This window comes from Euleptes europaea, chromosome 1, assembly GCF_029931775.1.
Source record: "Euleptes europaea isolate rEulEur1 chromosome 1, rEulEur1.hap1, whole genome shotgun sequence".
In the NCBI taxonomy this organism is placed as follows: domain Eukaryota; kingdom Metazoa; phylum Chordata; class Lepidosauria; order Squamata; family Sphaerodactylidae; genus Euleptes; species Euleptes europaea.
The window spans coordinates 6846636-6868932 of record NC_079312.1 but is presented as its reverse complement, the minus strand read 5'-3'; the positions used below and the strand labels follow the sequence as shown (position 1 = coordinate 6868932).

Sequence of the window (22297 nt, the reverse complement as noted above, 5' to 3'; positions counted from 1 at the left end):
TGAACCAATGCTTGTAAATGTACTTAGGTTAGTTATTTACGGTAACTTTTTATTAATTCTTGCAATTCATTGTTCTTATATGGTATATTTCTGCCCATCCCTTTAATAAATGCTGTTAACTGTATTCTGTGGTGTTCTTGGGTTTGGGCGCTTCAGTCTGAATCCAGTACCTTAGCCTTCATTAGCGACACCTTCCAGAGTAATTGTGGTTTTTTTCCCCCAACTTGCAAGTGTCCTAACTTGCAGGGTAGATTTCTAGATCTGAGACCCAGGAGAGTATGTGACTGCAGTGCAGTTAGTGTAGATACTCTGTATCGTGCGAGTTTTGAATACAACTATTTTACTGAGGCTAGAAATCTCTTAATTTTTGCTTTGCTCTAAAAATGTAGTTCAAGTGGAGACATTCCCTCTTTTATTAGAAGATAATAGTAGACCTATCACTCTTTCAGTTGTGAAATTTTATGCCCTTGTGATTGATTTTCAGTTGTTCAGATGTGGTCTAGTTTATTGTATATTTTAATAATCAGCTTAAAACTAATAAATTAAGAAGCAGTAAGAGGTAGAGAGAGTGACACGGGAGGGCTGGAGACTTGGTCCCTTGGTCTCTTAATGGCAAGTTAATAAAGGGGCTAGTGGTAGTGTTACCTTGGTTTTGTGAGGATTGACACCTCAGCACTTTGTAGCTTGTTTCTGATCAGCCTGTCACCCCTTTGACACTTTATGCGCCAAGGAGATGCCATGGACCTAGGTCTGTGGAAGAGCGGGGAATATAGGACTCCCATCCGGCTGTCTGATATACACTGCTAGATAACAATCCCAGTACACGGCCAGTTGAACCACACTGTACTAGAAAAGTCCCCTGACCAACAGGGTTGAACTGTCTGCAAACAGTGACTTGATTGGCAGCCAATTGGCTTATACTCTCAGCTGGGGAACAGAAGGTGAGCTGAACTGGCTGGTGTTGGAGCTTCCCTACCATACAGAGGAAGTTGTTTTGATGCAGCAGGGCATGGTGTGACCCTATAAACATACCCCCCACATGCGCAGCAATAACCCTGCTCATGTGACATCACAACAGAGTTTAATTAGAGAGCCAGTGTGGTGCAGGTTAGGAGCGGTGGTTTGGAGCAGTGGACTCTTATCTGGAGAACCGGGTTTGATTCCCCAATCCTCCACATGAGCGCCAGACAGTAATCTGGCGAACTGGATTTGTCTCCCCACTCTTACACACAGAGCCAGCTGGGTGACCTTGGGCTAGTCACACTCTCTCAGCCCCACTATTTCACAGGGTGTCTGTTGTGGGGAGGGGAGGGGAAGGTGATTATAAGCCGGTTTGATTTTTCCTTAAGTGGTAGAGAAAGCATATAAAAAACCCAACTCTTCTTCATGGGAGGGCTCCCAGCCGGAGACTGATGGCTGCTTAGCTTTCTGAGGGTTGCTTCATCAGCTTTCGGTGCTATGTACACAGCCCAAATAATGCACTTTCAATCCACTTTCTCTGCACCTTAACGATTGTTTGCAAGTGGATTTTGCCAGTTCACACAGTAAAATCCACCCTCAAAGTGCATTGAAAGTGGATTGAAAGTGCATTATTTGGGCTGTGTAAATAGCACCTCACAGTCGTGCCTGTGGAACAACATGGCAAGAAACTGCTGAGGGCAAGGGAAAAAAGGATCCACAGACAGGGAAGCCTGATCCCCCCCCCAGCCTGATTTCCCCCCATGGGGTGGTCACACATCCTCCCCTCACCCCACATCAACCCAGAACAAAGTCTCAGAAGTTCAGAAGGGGAGGGAGGAAGCAAATGCTGAACCACTGGATGCAGTGCCATTCCTTTATATATGATGGGAAAGACCCCCTTGTGATCCACATGGAGGATGTGGTTCAGTTTCTGGCCCAGCTCATTGGCTGGAGTCATGTCTATATAGAGCATTTCCCAGGCGCTGGCTGTGCTGCTCCCTTCCCAGGATCGTCCCTTGGAGGCCAGAATGAGCCGCAGCAGCAGCTGGGGTGGGAAAGGGGCTCCAGTCCTGCCTTCCCTCGGCCACAGTTTGCAAAGGGAAACCGGAATGGGGCTGGCTGGGTCCACAGACGCAGCCTCTGGCAGGGCGAAGCTGGGAGAAGGAACTTTTGGCCCTGTGTGCAGATCTGACTTGGAGCGGTCACTTCCGATTCCATTGTGCCCCCACGAGTGGGTGAGTGGCGAGTGCAGTTGGGCGAGGGGCAGAAGAGGAAAGCAAGGAGGGACTTTTCCAAAGAACTGGTAATCGACAAGTGACTCTTTCCTTTTGGGGTGTTGCAAAGACTCCTGCAAAATCCTCCCCCCACGACTCCACAGTTCAGCAATAATATTCACTTAAGATTATTAACCAGAGAATGAGTATAACAGGGAATCTGGCAGTAAACAAGGGAGATCAAGCCACATTTAAGGCTATGATACTAGCAAGCAAAGCAGTTATTGCTCTGGGATGGAAGGATAAAAGTAAATGGACGGTAGAAATCTGGCACAATTATTTGTTTGAGTTTATACAGTCGGATATAGTCGAGAGGCTGTGCCAGAAGACTACATGGGAAGACAAGATTACAGAAATTAGGAGGAGATGGAAGACCTACCTAGAGTGGATATCAACAGAAGGAAGAAAAGACATTCAGTGGAAGATAGCGTCAATGCGTGGTGATATCTTGGAACTGTTAGTATAGATAGGTAGCATGCATATTGATGTGTGATCATTGGAGCTAAGTTAAATAGTAGAGGAGAGCACACACTGCAGGCCTAAACCAGTTCTTCCTGGAAATCAATATCCTTTATATCGTCATTAACCGCTAAACTAGCTTTACGTAACCACATGGATTGTAGGAAGGGAGGGAAAAGATCGAAATTGATCAATTTCTCGTCTATTGGGTTGAGCTGAATTGGAGCCACCATGGTGTAGTGGTTAAGAGCGGTGGTTTGAAGTGATGGACTTTAATCTGGAGAGCCGGGTTTGATTCCTCACTCCTTCTCATGAAGCCAGCTGGGTGACCTTGGGATAGTCACACACACTCTCAGCCCCACCTACCTCACAGGGTGTCTGTTGTGGGGAGGGGAAGGGAAGATGATTGTAAGCCGGTTTGATTCTCCCTTCGGTGGTAGTGAAAGTGGGCACATAAAAACCAACTCTTCTCCTTGATGCCTGGAAAAGTCTATAGTTTGCAGCTGGAGAACAAATTGCCTGCTATGACAAACAAACCCTGAAGATTTGGAAAGATTGGTTTCTTCCCCATGGCCTCCTTTCTCGTCGGCATCTCTCCTGCAGCGGGCCCGCATAATCGACATCCCCACCCAGCCCTAGAGGGAGGGAGGGAGGAAGGAAGGAAGGGAGGAAGGAAGGAAGGGAGAAACTTCTCTTCTTCCCCGGTCCCCATGCCTTGGTTGGATGGGTGGGTGGGTGGATGGGTGAATGGATGGGTGAATGGATGGGTAGGTGGATGGGTGGATGGATGGGTGAATGGGTGAATGGGTGGGTGGATGGGTGGGTGGATGGGTGAATGGGTGGGTGGATGGGTGGGTGGATGGGTGAATGGATGGGTGGATGGATGGATGGATGGGTGGCTGGATGGGTGGATGGATGGGTGGATGGGTAGATGGGTGGGTGGGTGGATGGGTGGATGGGTAGATGGATGGATGGGTGGATGGGTGGGTGGATGGGTGAATGGATGGGTAGATGGATGGGTGGGTGGATGGGTGGATAGATGGGTGGATGGATGGGTGGATGGATGGGTAGATGGGTGGGTGGATGGATGGATGGGTAGATGGGTGGGTGGATGGGTGAATGGATGGGTAGATGGATGGGTGGATGGATGGGTAGATGGGTGGATGGATGGGTAGATAGGTGGATGGATGGGTGGATGGATGGGTAGATGGGTGGGTGGATGGGTGAATGGATGGGTAGATGGATGGGTGGATGGGTGGATGGGTGGGTGGATGGCTGCCTGCTGTGTCCCAGGGAGGCATGGAGAATACATCTCCGGCAATGGCAGCAGCTCCAGGCTGCAGAGGCTAGTAGTTCCCCTGGGGAAAAGGGCATCACACCCCCGTCGCGGTCCTCCCCCCCCCCAACCCTGCCTTCCCCCAGCCAAATCCCTGGGATTTCCCACCCCGCAGCGAGCACCCCTCATCCCCCCTCTCCCTTCCTTATTCCTCCTGGGTCTGTGGTTGTTGCCCAGAACTACGTTTCCCAGAAAGCCTTGCGAGGAGGAGGAGGAGTGCGGTCGCCCTCGGTGGGAAGGGGGGAGAGGCTTTGTCCCCGAGGGTGGGGGGAGGAGGAAGGGGGTCTGGGGGGGACGGCCATGGCGGGAGGAGGGGGCTCCTGCGCGCCTGCGGGGAAGGTGAGCGGAAGGTTTTCCTGAGGCGGGGTCTGGGGGGCGAGAGGATAGGGGAGGGGGAAGAGGGGAAACATCCCTGCCACGGGGGGCGAAAGGGCCGCAAGGGAGGGAGGGAGGGATGGAGCTCACAGCGCTCCTGCAGGGTGGAGCTGGCCGGAAGGAGCCTGGGAAGAAAGGGGAGGGGCTTCCCCGGGCAAGATGTGGGGGTGGGGGATGATGCTGCTGTTTCCACCCACTCCAACGTGCTCCAGCCCACCAGGCCAGGGCTTGTTCTGCTCTTGGGTCCCCTTTGGAGCCTGCGGGCTCCTGGTTGCCAACCTCCGGGTGGGAGCTGGAGGCCTCCCGCTGTTACAACTGACCTCCAACCCGCAGGGACCGATTCCCCCGGGAGAAAAGGGCCCCTTGGGCCACTGAACCCTCCCTTCTCCACAGCCCACCTTCCTCAGCCCCCCCTCCAGAGCCTCCAGGGGTGTCCCCCAACCGGGAGCTGGCAACCCTACTGGGGGCCCAGGGGGGAGTTCTGCCAGGGCCTGGTGGGAACCGCAGCAAAACATGGCAGCGGCAGGAGGCGGAGCCACAACACGGCTGGACTTCAGTCACACGGTGGAAGACCCTCGCTCTGGGGTGGCCGCTGCCACCAAAGCAACGTCTAAAAACATTTGCACCGTCAATCAGCTCTGCAACAACAGTCCATCAGAAGCCTTGCAGAGCAAAAACCCACCCGCTTCCTTGAAATCCTTGGCCAGCACCAGAGCAAGGTGTCAACAGGCGCCGTGGGGCCCAGCAGCCACACGTTGGGGTCCCCTGACCTCGACGGACCCTTGGACTGACCCAGCAGCATTCCTCGTCTGTCCTTACTGGGCCCCCTTAGCTCACGGCGTCCTTCTTTGCAGGTTCCACAGGCCAACCCCTAAAGAGGCGTTTGGCCACATTTTGCTCTTAGGATGGGAAGTAGGCTTTGGGCCTGTCCAGTCAATTGGTTTTTGTGCGAGGAAGTTATTACTTGCATCAATTTTTTATTATTAGACTGTTGATTGTTTTTTAAACAATATTTTTAAATGATCTGCTCATCCCTTGGAGGTCCACGAAATGAACCCTCTGTGCCCTGATTATAGCTCGAAGACTTGTGTCATTGTAGCACTGGAGGAATAAATGTCCACCTCCGGTAAATCAATGCATTGAAGACCTTAGAAGTTTATCAGTCTTTGAATGCTTGGCATATAAACAACTATTGCGTATGGACTTATTTATTTTTAAAAAAACGAAAATTAATGCATTTTTAATATAGAAAAGGGAAAAACAGAAAAAATAAAAATGAGTCTAATTTTTTTTTATTAAACTGCATTTGATTGTGCATCGCAGTAGAATCACAGAATCATAGAGTTGGAAGGGACCACCAGGGTCATCTAGTCCAACCCCCCACATCCCCAGCGACCCCAACCCTCCCCCCGCAATGCAGGATCCCGCAATCAAAGCACTCCTGACAGATGGCCATCCAGCCTCTGCTTAAAGTCCTCCAAAGATGGGGACTCCACCACCTCCGAGGCAGTGCATTCCACCATTGGACAGCCCTCACCATCAGAAAGTTCTTCTTAATTGGTTCTTGTAGGTTATCCGGGCTGTGTAACCGTGGTCTCAGAGACACTGTCCTTCAGTGTTACTACTCTGAAGATGCCTGCCACAGTTGCTGGCGAAACGTCAGGAAAGAAAATTCCAAGACCACGGTTACACAGCCCGGATAACCTACAAGAACCAATGAACTCTGACCGTGAAAGCCTTCGACAATGTTCTTCTTAATGTTCAGGTGGAATCGCTTTTCCATTAGTTTAAATCCATTACTCCATGTCCCAGTCTCTGGAGCAACAGAGAACAAGCTAGTACATTGTTTACACATATCTAAACAGCTTTCCCAGCATAAAGAAATAATCAATGAAATTATATCAAGTTGTACCTTATAACATCATATGTGGCTAATCTTTTACATGTTGATAATCAAGTTTCCAATTTTCCTAAAGCGACTCATACTGTTGTTTATTGTGAGCTAAATTAGTCATTTTGGCCATGGTTGCATATTCAGACAGCTTCTCCTTCCATTCTTCAACACCTAGAAGCCATGTCAGCTTCCATTTTTGGGCGAAAGCATTTCTTGCAGCTGTTGTGGCATATTTAAATAGTTCTCTAGATTGAGCAGATAGTTGCAACAGCATGCACTTCGGGTCCAAGGTGAATTTTATCTGAAATAGCTTCTGTAATTCGTTATGGATGCCCTTCCAATCCCTTTGTCCATTAGGGCAAGTCCACCATGCGTGGAAAAAAGACCCTTCTTGTGCATTGCATTTCCAACAGGTACCTTGTTCAGTGTTTTGCATCTTTTGTAACAATTGTGGAATGAGGTGCCATCTGTAAAACACTTTGTACCAGTTTTCACGTATGTCTTGGTTGGCTGTAAATTTTAGTTCTCTGATACAGAGTGATTCCCATTGTTCCATGGGAATCACTTCTCCAAGATTTTGCATCTATTTGATCACGTTGATCTTTACCTGTTCTGTTTCAGTATTGTATTTCAAAAGTAGCTTGTAGATTCTACCAAGCTAATTGGCTTGGTGTTTCACTATAATGGTTTCCAATTCTGTTTGTGCCCTAAGCACACCCATTTTGAAACAATCTTCCTTAAGTCTTGATCTTAATTGTAGGTATGTTAACCAGTTTAAGTCTTCTTTTTTCAAGCTAGATAATTGCTTACTCTCTCCAGATTTGCTGACAAAGTCTTGATAGGTCAGATACTTGTTGCATTTCCAGACAGATGGATCGCAGTAGGTTTCAAGCGGGGACATAAGCATGGAGGAAAATGGACTAATCCTTTTTATTTTATTTTTTTGTAACTGTTTTAGACTTTTAAAAGAGCAGGTTTCACACTGCAGCCTTGTTGACACAATGATGATGTAAAAAGATCTTTATGTGTTTTTCAGGACCAAAGTAGTCTATGAAAGCCGACTGTGATGTCAGCTTTTTCTAATATTGGAGTTCTGCCCCGGTGTGTCTCTGTGTGTCCTTTTTTTAGTTGCTGGGTTTAGACTTTTACCCCCTTCTGTTATTTTGGTTCTTCTTTTGAAATAAAAATAAATAAATAAAGTATATTATATCTGTCAGAGGCAGGGGGAAAAAGAACACAATTTTTCTTGCCTTCGGTTTGAGGTATTGCATTATTTTACTCAATTGACTGGTCGATGGGGTTCTTTCACTCTTCAGTGCTCACAGACAAGTATAGAATACCAACTGGGTCATATTTTCCTCTTTCAGAGATCACCAGTGTCCTTTGAGGAGGTAGCCGTGTTCTTTATGGAGGAGGAATGGGTTCTGCTGGATCCCAGCCAAAGAAAGCTCTACTGGAAAGTGATGGAGGAAAATTACGAGACCGTGGGCTCAGTGGGTAAGAATCTTTTCCTTTTTACCATGAACGTGGAAGGGAACGGAGAGGCTGGCATCTTCCTTTGGCCCTCTTGAATTTCAGAACATACTTCTGTTTGCCACAGAAGAAAGAACAGAGCTCCCACACATGGAGATCAATGTATTGATGCCAATACATTGATGCTGTGAAGAGAAGTGTGTCAATGAGGAGGGCTCTGATTGGGATAGTTGATCTCCAGTTAGGTTCTTACTAGGAAATCCTGGCAGCCCCTGTTTTCTTCTTTTGCCTTTCTACTTTGACATGGAGTGGCTCCCACAGTTCTTTGTTTGAGTGACTGAGTCTAATGGGAGGAGGCGAGGAATAGCCTTGTTGATTTGACTGGACCAGAGGAGGGAGGGGCCTTTGCTGCGTGGGCAGAGATCCTTTTCCTTGTAATGCTCTGCTCTTCCATGTCCTGTTCAGAGCAGGGCCCAGTGAGAGCCAAGCCGGGCACGGGGAGGGGCTGTGGCTCATTGGTAGAGCCTCTGCTTGGCACACAGAAGGTCCCAGGTTCAATCCCCGGCATCTCCAGTTAAAGTTACCAGGCAAGTAGGTGACCTCTACCTGAGACCCAGGAGAGCCGCTGCTGGTCTGAGCAGACAATACTGACTTTGATGGACCAAGGGTCTGATTCAGTATATCGCAGCTTCATGTGTTCATGCATGTTTCCCGTTTACTGTAGAACATCAGGGAATCTAAGAGAATTAATGGAGATCAAGATGGAGGGTGGAGGGGAGATCCCTTCTCTCCTCCCTGCTGTGCAGTTCAGGGAATATGCCTGTAGAAGTTTGGAAGAACGAGGAAGTGAACCTTCTTTGGAAGTGGGCCTTCTTTGCCCCAACCCCAGACAGGAAATCTTCTGCTTTATTGCAACTTGGTGGGATGAGACTCACAATTGGAATATTAGGGTTGAGGAGTACAACTTGTTTAAAAGGAATAGACAAACAAGGAAGGGGGAGGAGTAGCATTATACGTCAAGGATGTATATAGTGGTGAGAAAATACATGAATCAGCAGGGAAGGTTAGTTGATATTCTCTGGGTAAAGGTAAAAGGAATAGGAAATAATAGTGATATTACGGTAGGGGTCTGTTATAGACCACCAGGCCAGGCGAAGGACTTGGATGATATGCTCTTGGACCAGATTACAAAATTTGCAAAGAGATGGGACATAGAGGTCCTGGGAGATTTCAGTTCTTTATTTATTTCTCACAGGGACTCAAGACAGATTCCACATAGTGATCCACTGCAGTCCCAAAAAATGGGACATTCAGTAGCCCAGAGGCACTAGGATTTTAGAAGTCTGGAACCACCAGGAAGAGCTGAAGCATAGCTTAAGTCTTCACCTGGCACACTGAGTGGTATAGAAATCACTTAAATAGGACCCTGCTTACCAGAAGCCAAACACAGTCCAAAGAATGCACTTTCAATCCACTTTCAATACACTTTGAAAGTGGATTGTTCTGTGTGAACTGGCAAAATCCACTTGCAAATGATCGTTAAGGTGCACTGAAAGTGGATTGAAAGTGCATTATTTGGGCTGTGTGAAAATGCCCTAAGAGTCAATGTGGGAATGAGGGGGGAAGCTAGAGTTGTAGATTTCCTGCATTGCACAAGAGGTTGTACTACATGAGATTGGAGGTCCCTTCCGCCCTTACGTTTCTACATTTTTAACCTACTTCCCCTGGAAAACAAAGCGTGGCTTTTGTTTATTCCGTTGCAATCACTAAAAAATCAACTCTCCCAGTCCAGTTGTCCATCTAGTCCAGCATCCTGTTCATACAGTGGCTGCGCTGGAGAGTCAGACAGACTCACTAGAGAGGCCAAGCACTGCTCCTGAAGCTGCCTCCTGGCACTGGTGTTGTGGGGTTTACTGCCTCTGAATATGGAAGTTCACTTCAGTCACTATGGCTAGTAGCCCTTTATAATGCAGTCTTGGGCTGCATCATCAGAAATATAGTGTCCAGTGTCGTGGAAGCAAGTGGATTAGGAGTTCCTCCAGGACATACCACCAGAAGTCTTGCTTTATAAGAAACAGTGTCTTTTATTTACAGTGCACAGATAAAACATACCATCACGTACACTTCTCCACTACTACTTCCAGGCTTCCTCCAAATAGGATAGTTGTTAGGTTAAGCAACAGAATCACAGTTACATAGCCTTATATATACACACTGCACCTGATCTGCATTAGGCCACCTGTAGACCTTCCCAAGCATTACATCAGCAAACTGCCCAGATCCGGATTACTGCAGTTCCCTTTGGTACCAGCAAGGCTATGGCTTCTGCTTACATCATCTTTGACCTCTCAGATCTCCCAGATCTGACAGCTATCACACAGCTGTTACTGTCAGATTATTACAACCAACTTGATACTCTGACATCCAGATCCCGCAAAGTGATGGTATCGCTTTACTCTGCTCTGGTTAGACCTCACCTAGAGTACTGTGTTCAGTTTTGGGCACCGCAGTTTAAGAAAGATGTAGACAAGCTGGAACGTGTCCAGAGGAAGGCAACAAAGATGTTGAGGGGTCTGGAATCCAAGTCCTGTGCAGAAAGGTTGAAGGAGCTGGGTATGTTTAGCCTGAAGAGGAGAAGACTGAGAGGGGATATGATAACCATCTTCAAGTATTTGAAGGGCTGTCATATAGAGGAGGGTGCAGAGTTGTTTTCTTTTGGCCCAGAGGGTCAGACCAGAACTAGTGGCTTGAAACTAAATCAAAATAATTTCCATTTAGACATTAGGAAGAAAGAATTTTCTAACAGTTAGAGCGGTTTCTCAGTGGAACAGGCTTCCTCGGGAGGTGGTAAGCTCTCCTTCCCTGGAGGTTTTAAAGAAGAGTTTAGATGGCCATCTGTCAGCAATGCTGATTCTATGACCTTAAGCAGATAATGAGAGGGAGGGCACCTTGACCATCTTCTGGGCATGGAGTAGGGGTCACTGGATGTATGTGTGGGGGGGGGAGGTAGTTGTGAGTTTCCTGCATTGTGCAGGGGGTTGGACTAGATGACCCTGATGGTCCCTTCCAATGCTATGATTCTGTGATTTATTTGCTACAGGTCTGACCTGCTTATGCCCCTTGCCAACCCCATAGCTCACTGTGCTCTTATATTTTGTGATGATTTCTGCCTGCCGCAAACAGGCAGCCTTCACTTCCATTGTCTCCAAGAACAGAGTGATGGAGAAGAGTGAATCTGTGGCAGGATGGTCTGATTCAATTCCTTTCTGGCACTAAGAGTCGCATCATTCTGAGGCGAGTGGCCAGTTTTGAGACACCTGAGTTCTGTGTTCCACCATCAATCGTCGGTTCCAATGCAAGAACCACTTGGCTCAGTGTGGGATCTGGGGATTACGATTGCTTCCGTGTTTAGCAAAACATTTAGAGGGCGCCTCATTTTCCCCTGTGTTCCTGGTTCCACATTATTTCCTTTTTGTTTTTGTGTGGTATAAACCTTCCCCTTAGTGACAAGATGTCCTTAGGGTAGCAAAAGTAAAAGCTTTGGGTCTCTTCTGTGAGGCAGGTTTTGTATTGAGCCCGAAGAGTACACAGCTCACTGAAACAGGGTTTCAGAAAACAGCAAAATTTATTCATTGATGTACATATGAAGCTGCCCCGCGTAGTGACAAACGGATAACAAAACCTTCTCTTCCACATTCCCAGATGCTTTGGGCTTTTTCATTCCATTTGTGTCTTGCTATTGCAGGAAACTACATTTCCCAGAAGGCCTTGCAAGCACCAGAGAGGTCAACCCTGTCTCTTGTCAATGTCCAAGGAGCAGTTTTTCCTGGAGTTGGAGAAGGAAAAATTTGCAATGTGGAATCCCACAGGGCCTCTCTTCTCTCTTGTTTCCCCCAGCTGCAGGGAGAATTTGACTCTTGCACGTCTGTAGGAAAGGTGAGTCAGGATTTCCTCAACAGCTCTTGGGTAAGAGTAGGAGACGGAAAGAAATCACTTGTGAACAGAAGTGAAAGAAAAAGAGGTGGCCGGAGGGAGAATAGAAGGGGACTCTTATGTTTTTACTCTCTTGAACGTGTTCCAGGCAACCAGCTAGCGATTATTTTATTATTAAAACTTAGGTGATCTCCTGGTCACATGCAGCAGGGTTCTCTGTCCTTACTGGGTCCCCATTCTCAGTGCTGTTTTTGCGAGCTCCACAGGCCACCCCAAAGGAGGCGTTTGGCCATATTTTGCTCCTAAGACCTTTAAAAACCTTCTGTTGCTCCCTTTGGAGTGTGATTCCAATGAGCGACATCCTCAAGAAGCTCTCTGACTCAGCAGCTGGTCTGAAGTCAAGTCGGTCTTTATTACAGCCCACAGGCCATTCAGAAGCAGAGTAAAACTTCTGCTCAGAGAACATTTTCTTATTGGTCAACAGAGATTCCAATAAATCAAGTGTGCCTGTTCATAAAATCTACCTTGGAAAGACACATGAGCCGGTGTCTCTATTAGGATAACAGAGCAAGGACAACGTTTACAGTTAGGCAGAAGTTTTGGTACCTTCCTGTCAGGCGTGCAGATGGCAGTACGTTAAATGTAGTCAGCGTCAATGCGTGGTGATATCTTGGAACTCTTAGTATAGATAGGTAACATGCATATTTATGTGTGATCATTGGAGCTAAGTTAAATAGTAGAGGACAGCACACACTGCAGGCCTAAACCAGTACTTCCTGGAAATCAATATCCTTTATATTAGCTTTACTTAACCACATGGATTGTAAGAAGGGAGGGGAAAGATGGAAAGTGATCAATTTCTCGTCTATTGGTTTGAGCTGAGTTGGAGCCACCATGGTGTAGTGGTTAAGAGCGGTGGATTGGAGCGGTGGACACTGATCTGGAGAACCAGGTTTGATTCCCCACTCCTGAACTGGATTAGTTCCCCCACGCCTACACATGAAGCCCGCTGGGTGACCTTGAGCTAGTCACACTCTCTCAGCCCCACCTACCTCACAGGGCACCAGTTGTGAGGAGGGGGAAGGTGATTGTAAGCCGGTTTGATTCTCCCTTGTGGGAGAAAAAGTTAGCGTATAAAAACCAACTCTTCTTCCCTTTCAGAGATCGCTAGTGTCCTTTGAGGAGGTAGCCGTGTTCTTCACGGAGGAGGAATGGGCTCTGCTGGATCCCGGCCAAAGAAAACTCTTCTGGGAAGTTACAGAGGAAAATTATGAGACTGTCGCCTCTCTGGGTAAGGATCGTTTCTCTTTTATTATGCACACAGAAGAGAATGGAGGGGAATTCATCTTCCTTTGACACTCTTGAATTTCAGGAGACAATTCCTTTTGCCGCAGAGGGAGGAATGGAACTCCTGCACCTGGGGATGTCACATCACGAGAAAAGGAAAGCATTAAATATTTGAATGCTGTTCTGTATGTCTCTCTGGAAGCTTGGGAGTATGGGGAGGTGCACCTTTGCCCTCTGACCCCTCCTTTGCCCACTCGGCCCCGGATAGAACCTTCCTTCCCCTGGAAAAAAAATATGTGGCTTCTTTTTATTCAGCTGAAATCATTGAAGAATTGAGTCCCATTTCTCTTCTTTAAGAATAGAAGAGAAGTCTTGCTGGATCAGTCCACTTGTCCATCTAGTCCAGCGTCCTGTTTCACACTGTGGCTGATCAGCTGCCCTGGAGAGCCAAAAGAGGCCGAGTTCTTCTCCTGATGCTGCCTGCTGGTACTGCTACTCATGGGTTTGTGTGTGTTGTGTGTTAAGTGCTGTCAAGTCTTTTCCGACTCATGGCAACCCTAGGAATCAGTGTCCTCCAAAACGTCCTTTCATTAACAGCCTTTCTGTGGTCTTGCAAACTAAGGGCTGTGGCTTCCTTGATTGAGTCAATCCATTTCATGTTGGCTCTACCACTTTTCCTAGCATTATTGTCTTTCCCAGTGATTCTTGTTCTCATAATGTGACCAAAGTACGATAGCCTCAGTTTAGTTACTTTAGCTTCTAGTGAGAGTTCAGGATTGATTTGATCTAGAACCCACTGATTTATCTTTTTCGCGGTCCACGGTATCCAGAAAAGTCCACATTTCAAAGGAATCTACTTTCTTCCTGTCAGCTTTCTTCATTGTCCATACATAGTAAAGGGGAATAGTATGGTATGAATTAACTTGATCTTGGTTGCCAGTGACACATCCTTACACTTAGAAATCTTTTCTAGCTCTTTCATGGCTGTCCTTCCCAGTCTCAGTCTTCTCCTCTTCAGGCTAAACATACCCAGCTCCTTCAACCTTTCCTCATAGGACTTGGTCTCCAGACCCCTCACCATCCTTGTTGCCCTCCTCTGGACACATTCCAGCTTGTCTACATCTTTCTTAAACTGCGGTGCCCCAAACTGAACACAGTACTCTAGGTGATGTCTAACCAGAGTAGAGTAAAGCGATACCATCACTTTGCGTGATCTGGACACTATATACTTTTGTTGATGCAGCCCAAGATTTCATTTATAAAGGGCTACTAGCCATAGTGACTGAAGCGAACCTCCATATTCAGAGGCAGTAAACCCCACAACACCAGTGCCAGGAGGCAGCTTCAGGAGCAGTGCTTGGCCTCTCTAGTGAGTCTGTTTGACTCTCCAGCACAGCTGATCGGCCACTTTATGACCAGGATGCTGGACCTTCAAAGTGGATTAAAAGTGCATTCTTTGAGCTGTGTGAAAGTAGCCCTTACTCTATGCCCAGAGGAAGGCAAGAAACCTCCAGGATCCCTGGGCCAATATGGTCTGGAGGGAAATTCCTTTCTGAACTAGCTCTGGATAAATGAACCGGGACTGTAGTCTATACTGCTGTTTTTAGCTTATGGTAAGTAGGGTCCTATTTAAGTAATTTCTGTACCACTCACTGTGGGGGGGTAGTTGTGAATTTCCTGCATTGTGCAAGGGGTTGGACTAGATGTGCAGGGGGTTGGACTAGATGACCCTGGTGGTCCCTTCCAATTCTGTGAGTCTATGATTCTAACTCTACTCAGTCTCAAGTCAAGTTTATTAACTCTACATCCATCCAGAATAGATCTGCGAACTTACACCCTGGTTGAGGATGAGTAATAGAGTGAGGCTTTGTGATGAGATTCCCTGGGTAGAAGACTGTGAAAAAGAGATGGATTTGGCACGTTTCTCATTGCCTCATATCTTCAACGAATGAAAAAACAGCAGTTAACCAGCGGTTAGCCTGCTGGCGTCAAGCTGGAGTTGCCAGGAAGAGGAATTATGTCTGACCAATCACTGAACAAATGCAGGAACACCTGACCTAGCCCAGTACTAAATTACAATACCCAGCATGCAGTATTTCAAAGGGAGATTTTTCTTTTCTCACACAGCACTAATATAATGTAAAACCTTACACTTTGAGTGAATGCAATGTAAACTGCCACCTACAAATACTAGAGATTATGCTGCCTCTGCCTGAGGGAAGCAAAGACCTGCTTTGGCACTTTCTGCTTGAACTTTCACCAGTAGTCATTTCAAGTCTTTGTTATTTTCTGCCAGTAATGTGGTATCATCAGCATATGTCAAATTGTTAACGTTCCTCCCCCCAATTTTCACTCCATCTTCATCTAAATCTAATCCAGTTTTCCTTATGATATGTTCTGCGTTTAGATTGAAGAGGTGGGGAAATATAATACATCCTTGGGAGGCACCTTTGCCAATTGGGAACCATTCTGTTTCTCCATATTCTGTCCTCACAGTAGCCTGTTGTCCAGAGTCAAGTCGCGTGTCAAAACAATCAGATACTGTGGCACACCCATTTCTTTTAAAACCAGCCATAACTTTTCATGATCCACGCAGTCAAAAGCTGTGCTGTAATCTATAAAACGCAAGCCAATTTTCTTCTGACATTGTAAATTTGCAATATGATCTTTAGTGCCGCTTCCTTTTCTTAATCCAGCTTGAACATCAGGCATTTCTTGTTCCATGTATGGTAACAGTCTTTGTTGTAAGATTTTGAGCATCGCTTTACTCGCACGAGAAATTAATGTGATGAAGCAGTAATAAAGGGAAATTTTAACTACCCTCATATTATCTGGATGAATGCATGCTCCAGTCAAGCCAAAGGAATAAAATTTCTAGACATCCTCAATGATTGTGCCCTCGAACAGACTGTTGTGGACCCAGCCAGAGAGGAGGCGATCCTGGACTTCATACTCTGTGGTGCTCTCAACGACTTGGTGCAGGATGTGGATGTAGTTAAGCCAGTTGGCAATAGTGACCACAATGGCATCAGATTTAATTTATATGTCTATGGGAAAGTGCCTGGGAAATCTCACACAATTACCTTTGATTTTAAAAGAGGGAAATGATGAACCTGGTAAAAAAAAAAAGAAACGGAAAAGAGCAGTTAGGAGGGTTAAATCTCTGGAAAAGGCTTGGGGGTAGATTGTATACCGCAGGTCAGAAAAGGTGGTATTAAGTCCAAGTGGTCATCACCAAGGCTAATGGGTAAGGTGAAGGAAGGTATGGGGGGGGAGCTTCCTTCAGAAACTGGAAGGATTGCCCAAATGAGACAAACAAAAGTAAACACAAACTTGCACAACGGAAATGCAAGCAAACAGAGATTTTGAGGGACGTATCGCTAAACAAATCAAGACCAACAATAAGAAATTACATTAGGAGTAGGGAACCAGCTAAGGAAGCACTTGGACCATTGAATGACAATTGGAATAAAGAAACACGATGGGAGGATAACATGATTGCTGAGAAACTAAATGAATTCTTCTCCTCTGTCTTCACTGTTGCAGATATAGGGTAGATACCTTCTCCTGAACAGATGTTTTGGAGAGGGGAGAATGAGGAACTGGGGCAAATAGTGGTAACAAGGCAGGAAGTCCTAGAACATCTAGACAAACTGCAAACTAACAAGTCACAAGGACCAGACGGTATTCATCCTAGAGTTTTTGAAGAACTCAAATGGGAAATTACTGAACTTCTAACAATGATATGTAACATGTTCCTTCGATCATGGTCTGTACCACAGTTGACTCCTGGTGTTGTTTTAGCAGAGAGAATAGAGCTTCTCCATCTTCATCTTCCAGTTGTGTAATCTTCTATTTGATTTCTATATTGGGTATCTGGTGATGTCCACATATACCGTTGCCTGTTTGGTTGCCTAAAACAGGGTCTGCAAACTGCGGCTCCCGAGCCGCATGCAGCTCTTTGGCCCGTTGAGTGCGGCTCTCCGAACTTGGGCTGCGGAGCCGGCACGCCTGAGAGAGAGAGCGAGCGAGCGCGAGAGAGCAGGTGAGCGGGCGCTCTCTCTTCCCCCCCCCCCACTGTGGAGAATGGCCGGGTCCCCCTTTCCCTTGCCCTCAATGGTTGGGAGGCTAAAGCCTCCCCTCCCCTCTAGCTGCGCGATTGCTGGGCGGGCAGCTCGGCGGTTCCTGCCCCCCCGCCTATCAGCTGTTGGGCGGGGCGGGCTTCCTTTGGTAGACCTGGCCTCCAGCTGAGTCCCATTGGGAGGCCATATCTACCCACTGGCTTCTTTGGCAGTAGACCTGGACTCCGAGGAGGGGAAAAAGTCCCCCTTCAGAGTCTACCCATTGGCTTCTATGGGCCTCCGGAGGCCAGGTCTACTGCCAAGAAAGCCAATGGGTAGACCTGGCCTCCCAATGGGACTCGCGGTAGACCAGGCCTCCAGACGAGGACTCCGGACGGGGAGGGGGAAATGGCAGGGATTTACAATTTAATTTTTATCAATAAATAAGATCACTATTAAGTATGGTATCAAGTTTTATTCAGTGTACCTGTAGTTTAATTAAGACTTAAAACTTTAAAGTTTATTAAGTTAATAAACAGTGTACCTACCTATATAGTTTAAGTTTAAGAAATTTGGCTCTCAAAAGAAATCTCAATCATTTTACTGTTGATATTTGGCTCTTTTGACTAATGAGTTTGCCGACCCCTGGCCTAAAACATGAGTTCACAAAGAACGAATGGCTGTCTTGATAGAATTCTATGAGTCGCTCTCCTACTTCATTTTGTGCTCCTAGCCCATATGAATTCAAACATGGATAGATAATATTGTCGAAGGCTTTCACGGTCAGAGTTCATTGGTTCTTGTAGGTTATCCGGGCTGTGTAACCGTGGTCTTGGTATTTTCTTTCCTGATGTTTCGCCAGCAGCTGTGGCAGGCATCTTCAGAGGAGTAACACTGAAGGACAGTGTCTCTCAGTGTCAAGTGTGTAGGAAGAGTAATATATTTATTTATACCCTCATTAGCACATTATCTTGATACTTACAGGACAATGATTAGCACATTACCTTGATACTTTTTGCAGGACGATGATTCAGCTCAAACCCAACCCCTTTCTGACTATATATTACTCTTCCTACACACTTGACACTGAGAGACACTGTCCTTCAGTGTTACTCCTCTGAAGATGCCTGCCACAGCTGCTGGCGAAACGTCAGGAAAGAAAATACCAAGACCACGGTTACACAGCCCGGATAACCTACAAAAACCAATGGATAGATAAATCCCTAGAATACATAACGGTGGCACAACTAATGAAATACATGAAAGATAATACACAAGAACAAAATCAGGAGAAATGGAAATCTTTTTATGAATACATTACAACCACCAGACGAAAGGACCAACCAAATCAAGTTACCACTTAGATAAGAATATCAATTTGTTTAGATGGCAATAATATAGAATACTGTATTATATTTAAAAGAGGGGTAGAAATCTTTCATATGTTAACAAAATGATATTTAAATATAATTATTTTCCCTTTCCCTTTCTTCTTTTTGTTCATTTAATCAGTAATGAAAAATAAAAATATATATAAAAAAAGAAATTCTAACCACTACACTACACTGATTCTACAGTGTGAGTGCTGTTGAACACGAGCAAGTAGCCAGTCCTGGGTGAGTCATGCAACTCATGTAATATCATGTTACCCAGCCCTGGTTGCTGCTGGGCCTGGCCTAGGTGAGTGGACCTTGAAAAGTCAAACACCCTCTGGTCCTGTCTCCTTCCCCTGCTTATGACAGAAACCATGACTGGAAGGCTGGCAGTACTGTGTTGTTTCTTAGCAATGGACACTGAGTACAGTTCTTATAATTTCAGATTTTTCTGCAAACCCAGGTCATTTTCAAGGTTTTAAGAAATATCTGTCTTATCTGCCCATGGCTCCAGCCTCCAGTTTGAAGTCTGTCCATATTTTTCCTTTTCTTTAAACAAAAAAAAAATATATATATATTAAAACACACTTTTTAAAAAAGGGCATTTTCCCCATTCTGTCTCTGCGTACTTCCTACATGAACACAATAGAACTGTATGTGCTAACTGGTATTTCTTATCTTTTCATTCTTCAATTTCTGACTCTCTTTTGCAGTTCCAGATGTGAGGGAGATGGTGAGGGAAAAGGAATCAGCAAGAACAATTGTGGGGAAAAATGAAGATAATTGCTTGGAATGTGGAAAGTGCTTCTCTTGCAATAGCAGCCTAACGATGCATCAAAGGGTTCACAAAGGAGAAAAACCATATAAATGCTTGGAGTGTGGAAAGTTCTTCTCTCAGAATAGCAACTTAACTAAACATCAAAAGCTTCACACAGGGGAGAAGCCATATCAATGCCTGGAGTGTGGAAAGTTATTCTCTCAGAATAGTCAGCTAACTGTACATCAAAGGGTTCACACAGGGGAGAAGCCATATAAATGCCTGGAGTGTGGAAAGTGCTTCTCTCGGAATGGTCACCTAACTGTACATCAAAGGCTTCACACAGGGGAGAAGCCATATGAATGCCTGGAGTGTGGAAAGTGCTTCTCTTGCAATAGCAGCCTAACTAAACATCAAAAGCTTCACAAAGGGGAAAAGCCATATAAATGCCTGGAGTGTGGAAAGTGCTTCTCTTGCAATAGCAGCCTAACTTATCATCAAAAGCTTCACACAGGGGAGAAGCCATATCAATGTCTGGAGTGTGGAAAGTGCTTCTTTCAGAATGGTCACCTAACTGTACATCAAAGGGTTCACACAGGGGAGAAGCCATATAAATGCCTGGAGTGTGGAAAGTGCTTCTCTCGGAATTTTCACCTAACTGTACATCAAAGGCTTCACACAGGGGAAAAGCCATATGAATGCCAGGAGTGTGGAAAGTGCTTCTCTGAGAATGGCAGCCTAACCTCACATCAAAAGGTTCACATAGGGGAGAAGCCACATGAATGCCTTGAGTGTAGAAAGTGCTTCTCTCGGAATGGTGACCTAACTTCACATCAAAAGGTTCACACAGGGGAGAAGCCATATGAATGCCTGGAGTGTGGGAAATGCTTCTCTCGGAATGGTGACCTAACTGTACATCAAAGGGTTCACACAGGGGAGAAGCCATATAAATGCCTGGAGTGTGGAAAGTGCTTCTCTCGGAATGGTCACCTAACTAAACATCAAAGGGTCCACACGGGGAAGAAGCCATATAAATGCCTGGAGTGTGGAAAGTGCTTCTCTGAGAATGGCAGTCTAACTTCACACCAAAAGGTTCACACGGGAGAAGCCATATGAATGCCTGGAGTGTGGAAAGTGCTTCTCTTGCAATAGCAGCCTAACTAAACATCAAAGGGTTCACACAGGGGAGAAGCCATATCAATGGCTGGAGTGTGGAAAGTGCTTCTCTTGGAATGGTCACCTAACTACATCAAAGGGTTCACACAGGGGAGAAGCCATATGAATGCTTGGAATGCTTCTTCTTACTGAAGAAGGAAAGGTGGCAGAAGCAAGTGGTGGGCAAAACCCACCATCGTCAGAGGAGGACTCACAAGAAGACGGCTGAACTATTTTAAAAACAGGAAGAAGAAACTATAGGAGGATAAGGGGGTGGGGGTGGGGGTGAGATTAGAAATGGGAAAAGGTTTAAGAAGAACATGTTGAACGCTAACATGTTACGAATATTGTCTTGGAATGTTAATGGTTTAAACTCTCCTAATAAGAGGAAGAAAATATTCTATCACAAAAGTCAAAAGCTAATATTTTTTGTTTACAGGAAACTCATATTTTACCAAAGGACGTTATAAGATTGGGGCAATTAAAATTTGGGTAAATTATTTACATCATGTAATGAAAAGAAAAAAACAAATGGTATAGCAATGTATATTCCTGTGACACTAGAACCTAAAATTCTATATAAAGATAAGGAGGGGAGGATCCTATTGGTAGAAATTGTAAGTGGTTTCCAAAAAATATTGTTAGTTGGCATCTATGCACCTAATAGTAATCAAAAAATGTTTTATGAGTTGGCAGTGATATTAGCTGAACATGCTAAAGAAAAAATGATTGGATGGGAGACTTTAATGGAGTGATGGACCCAAGGTTGGATAGATGTGCAAAGAAGAAAAAGGGTAAATGTGAGGGTAAACTACCAGGTATTTTTAATCACTTTATAGAACAGTGGGAAATGTTTGACATATGGAGATTGATGAATGGTAATAAAAAGGGTTACACTTTTTATTCATCTAGACATTTCTCTCACTCAAGAATAGATATGTTTTGGCTTTCTAAAGGTATTACAAATTTCTCTGAAACTCCTGAGATTTTACCAAAGGTATTATCTGATCATAACGCGATTTTAATTAAAATTAACATGGGGAATAAGAGAAATAAATGGTCTATAAATGAATATTTATTGACAAACAAGAAGATAGTAGACAAATTAAAAATAGACATACAGAATTATTTTTTGGAGAATGTAGATAAAGGGATATCAGAAGAAATAGTATGGGATGCCGGTAAAGCAGTAGTAAGAGAATTATTAATACAACAAAATTCACGATGGTTCAGAGAGAGGGAAATGATTGATTTTCAGTTGTTCAGATGTGGTCTATATTGTATATTTTAATAATCAGCTTAAAACTAATAAATTAAGAAGCAGTAAGAGGTAGAGAGAGTGACACGGGAGGGCTGGAGACTTGGTCCCTTGGTCTCTTCCTGGCAAGTTAATAAAGGGGCTAGTGGTAGTGTTACCTTGGTTTTGTGAGGATTGACACCTCAGCACTTTGTGGTTTGTTTCTGATCAACCTGTCACCCCTTTGACACTTTATGCGCCAAGGAGATGCCATGGACCTAGGTCTGTGGAAGAGCAGGGAATATATCCGCAGTCCTTTGTTTGAGTGACTGAGTCTAACGGGAGGAGACAAGGAATGGCCTTGTCGATTTGACTGGACCAGAGGAGGGAGGGGCCTTTGCTGAGTGGCAGAGCTCCTTTCCTTGTAATGCTCTGCTCTTCCATGTCCTGTTCAGAGCAGGGCCCAGTGAGAGCCAAGCCGGGCATGGGGAGGGGCTGTGGCTGCTTGGCATGCAGAAGGTCCCAGGTTCAATCCCCGGCATCTCCAGTTAAAGTTACCAGGCAAGTAGGTGACCTCTACCTGAGACCCTGGAGAGCTGCTGCTTGTCTGAGTAGACAGTACTGACTGTGGTGGACCAAGGGTCTGATTCAGTATACCGCAGCTTCATGTGTTCACGCATGTTTCCTCTTTACTGTAAAACATCAGGGAATCTAAGGGAATTA

General features: G+C 45.5%; 1 pseudogene; it reads left to right on the top strand.

Annotated features, from left to right (window-relative positions):
- The first annotated feature begins 4917 nt into the window (after positions 1-4917).
- Positions 4918-20308, top strand: LOC130477251 (zinc finger protein ZFP2-like; annotated as a pseudogene).
- Positions 20309-22297: the final 1989 nt, after the last annotated feature.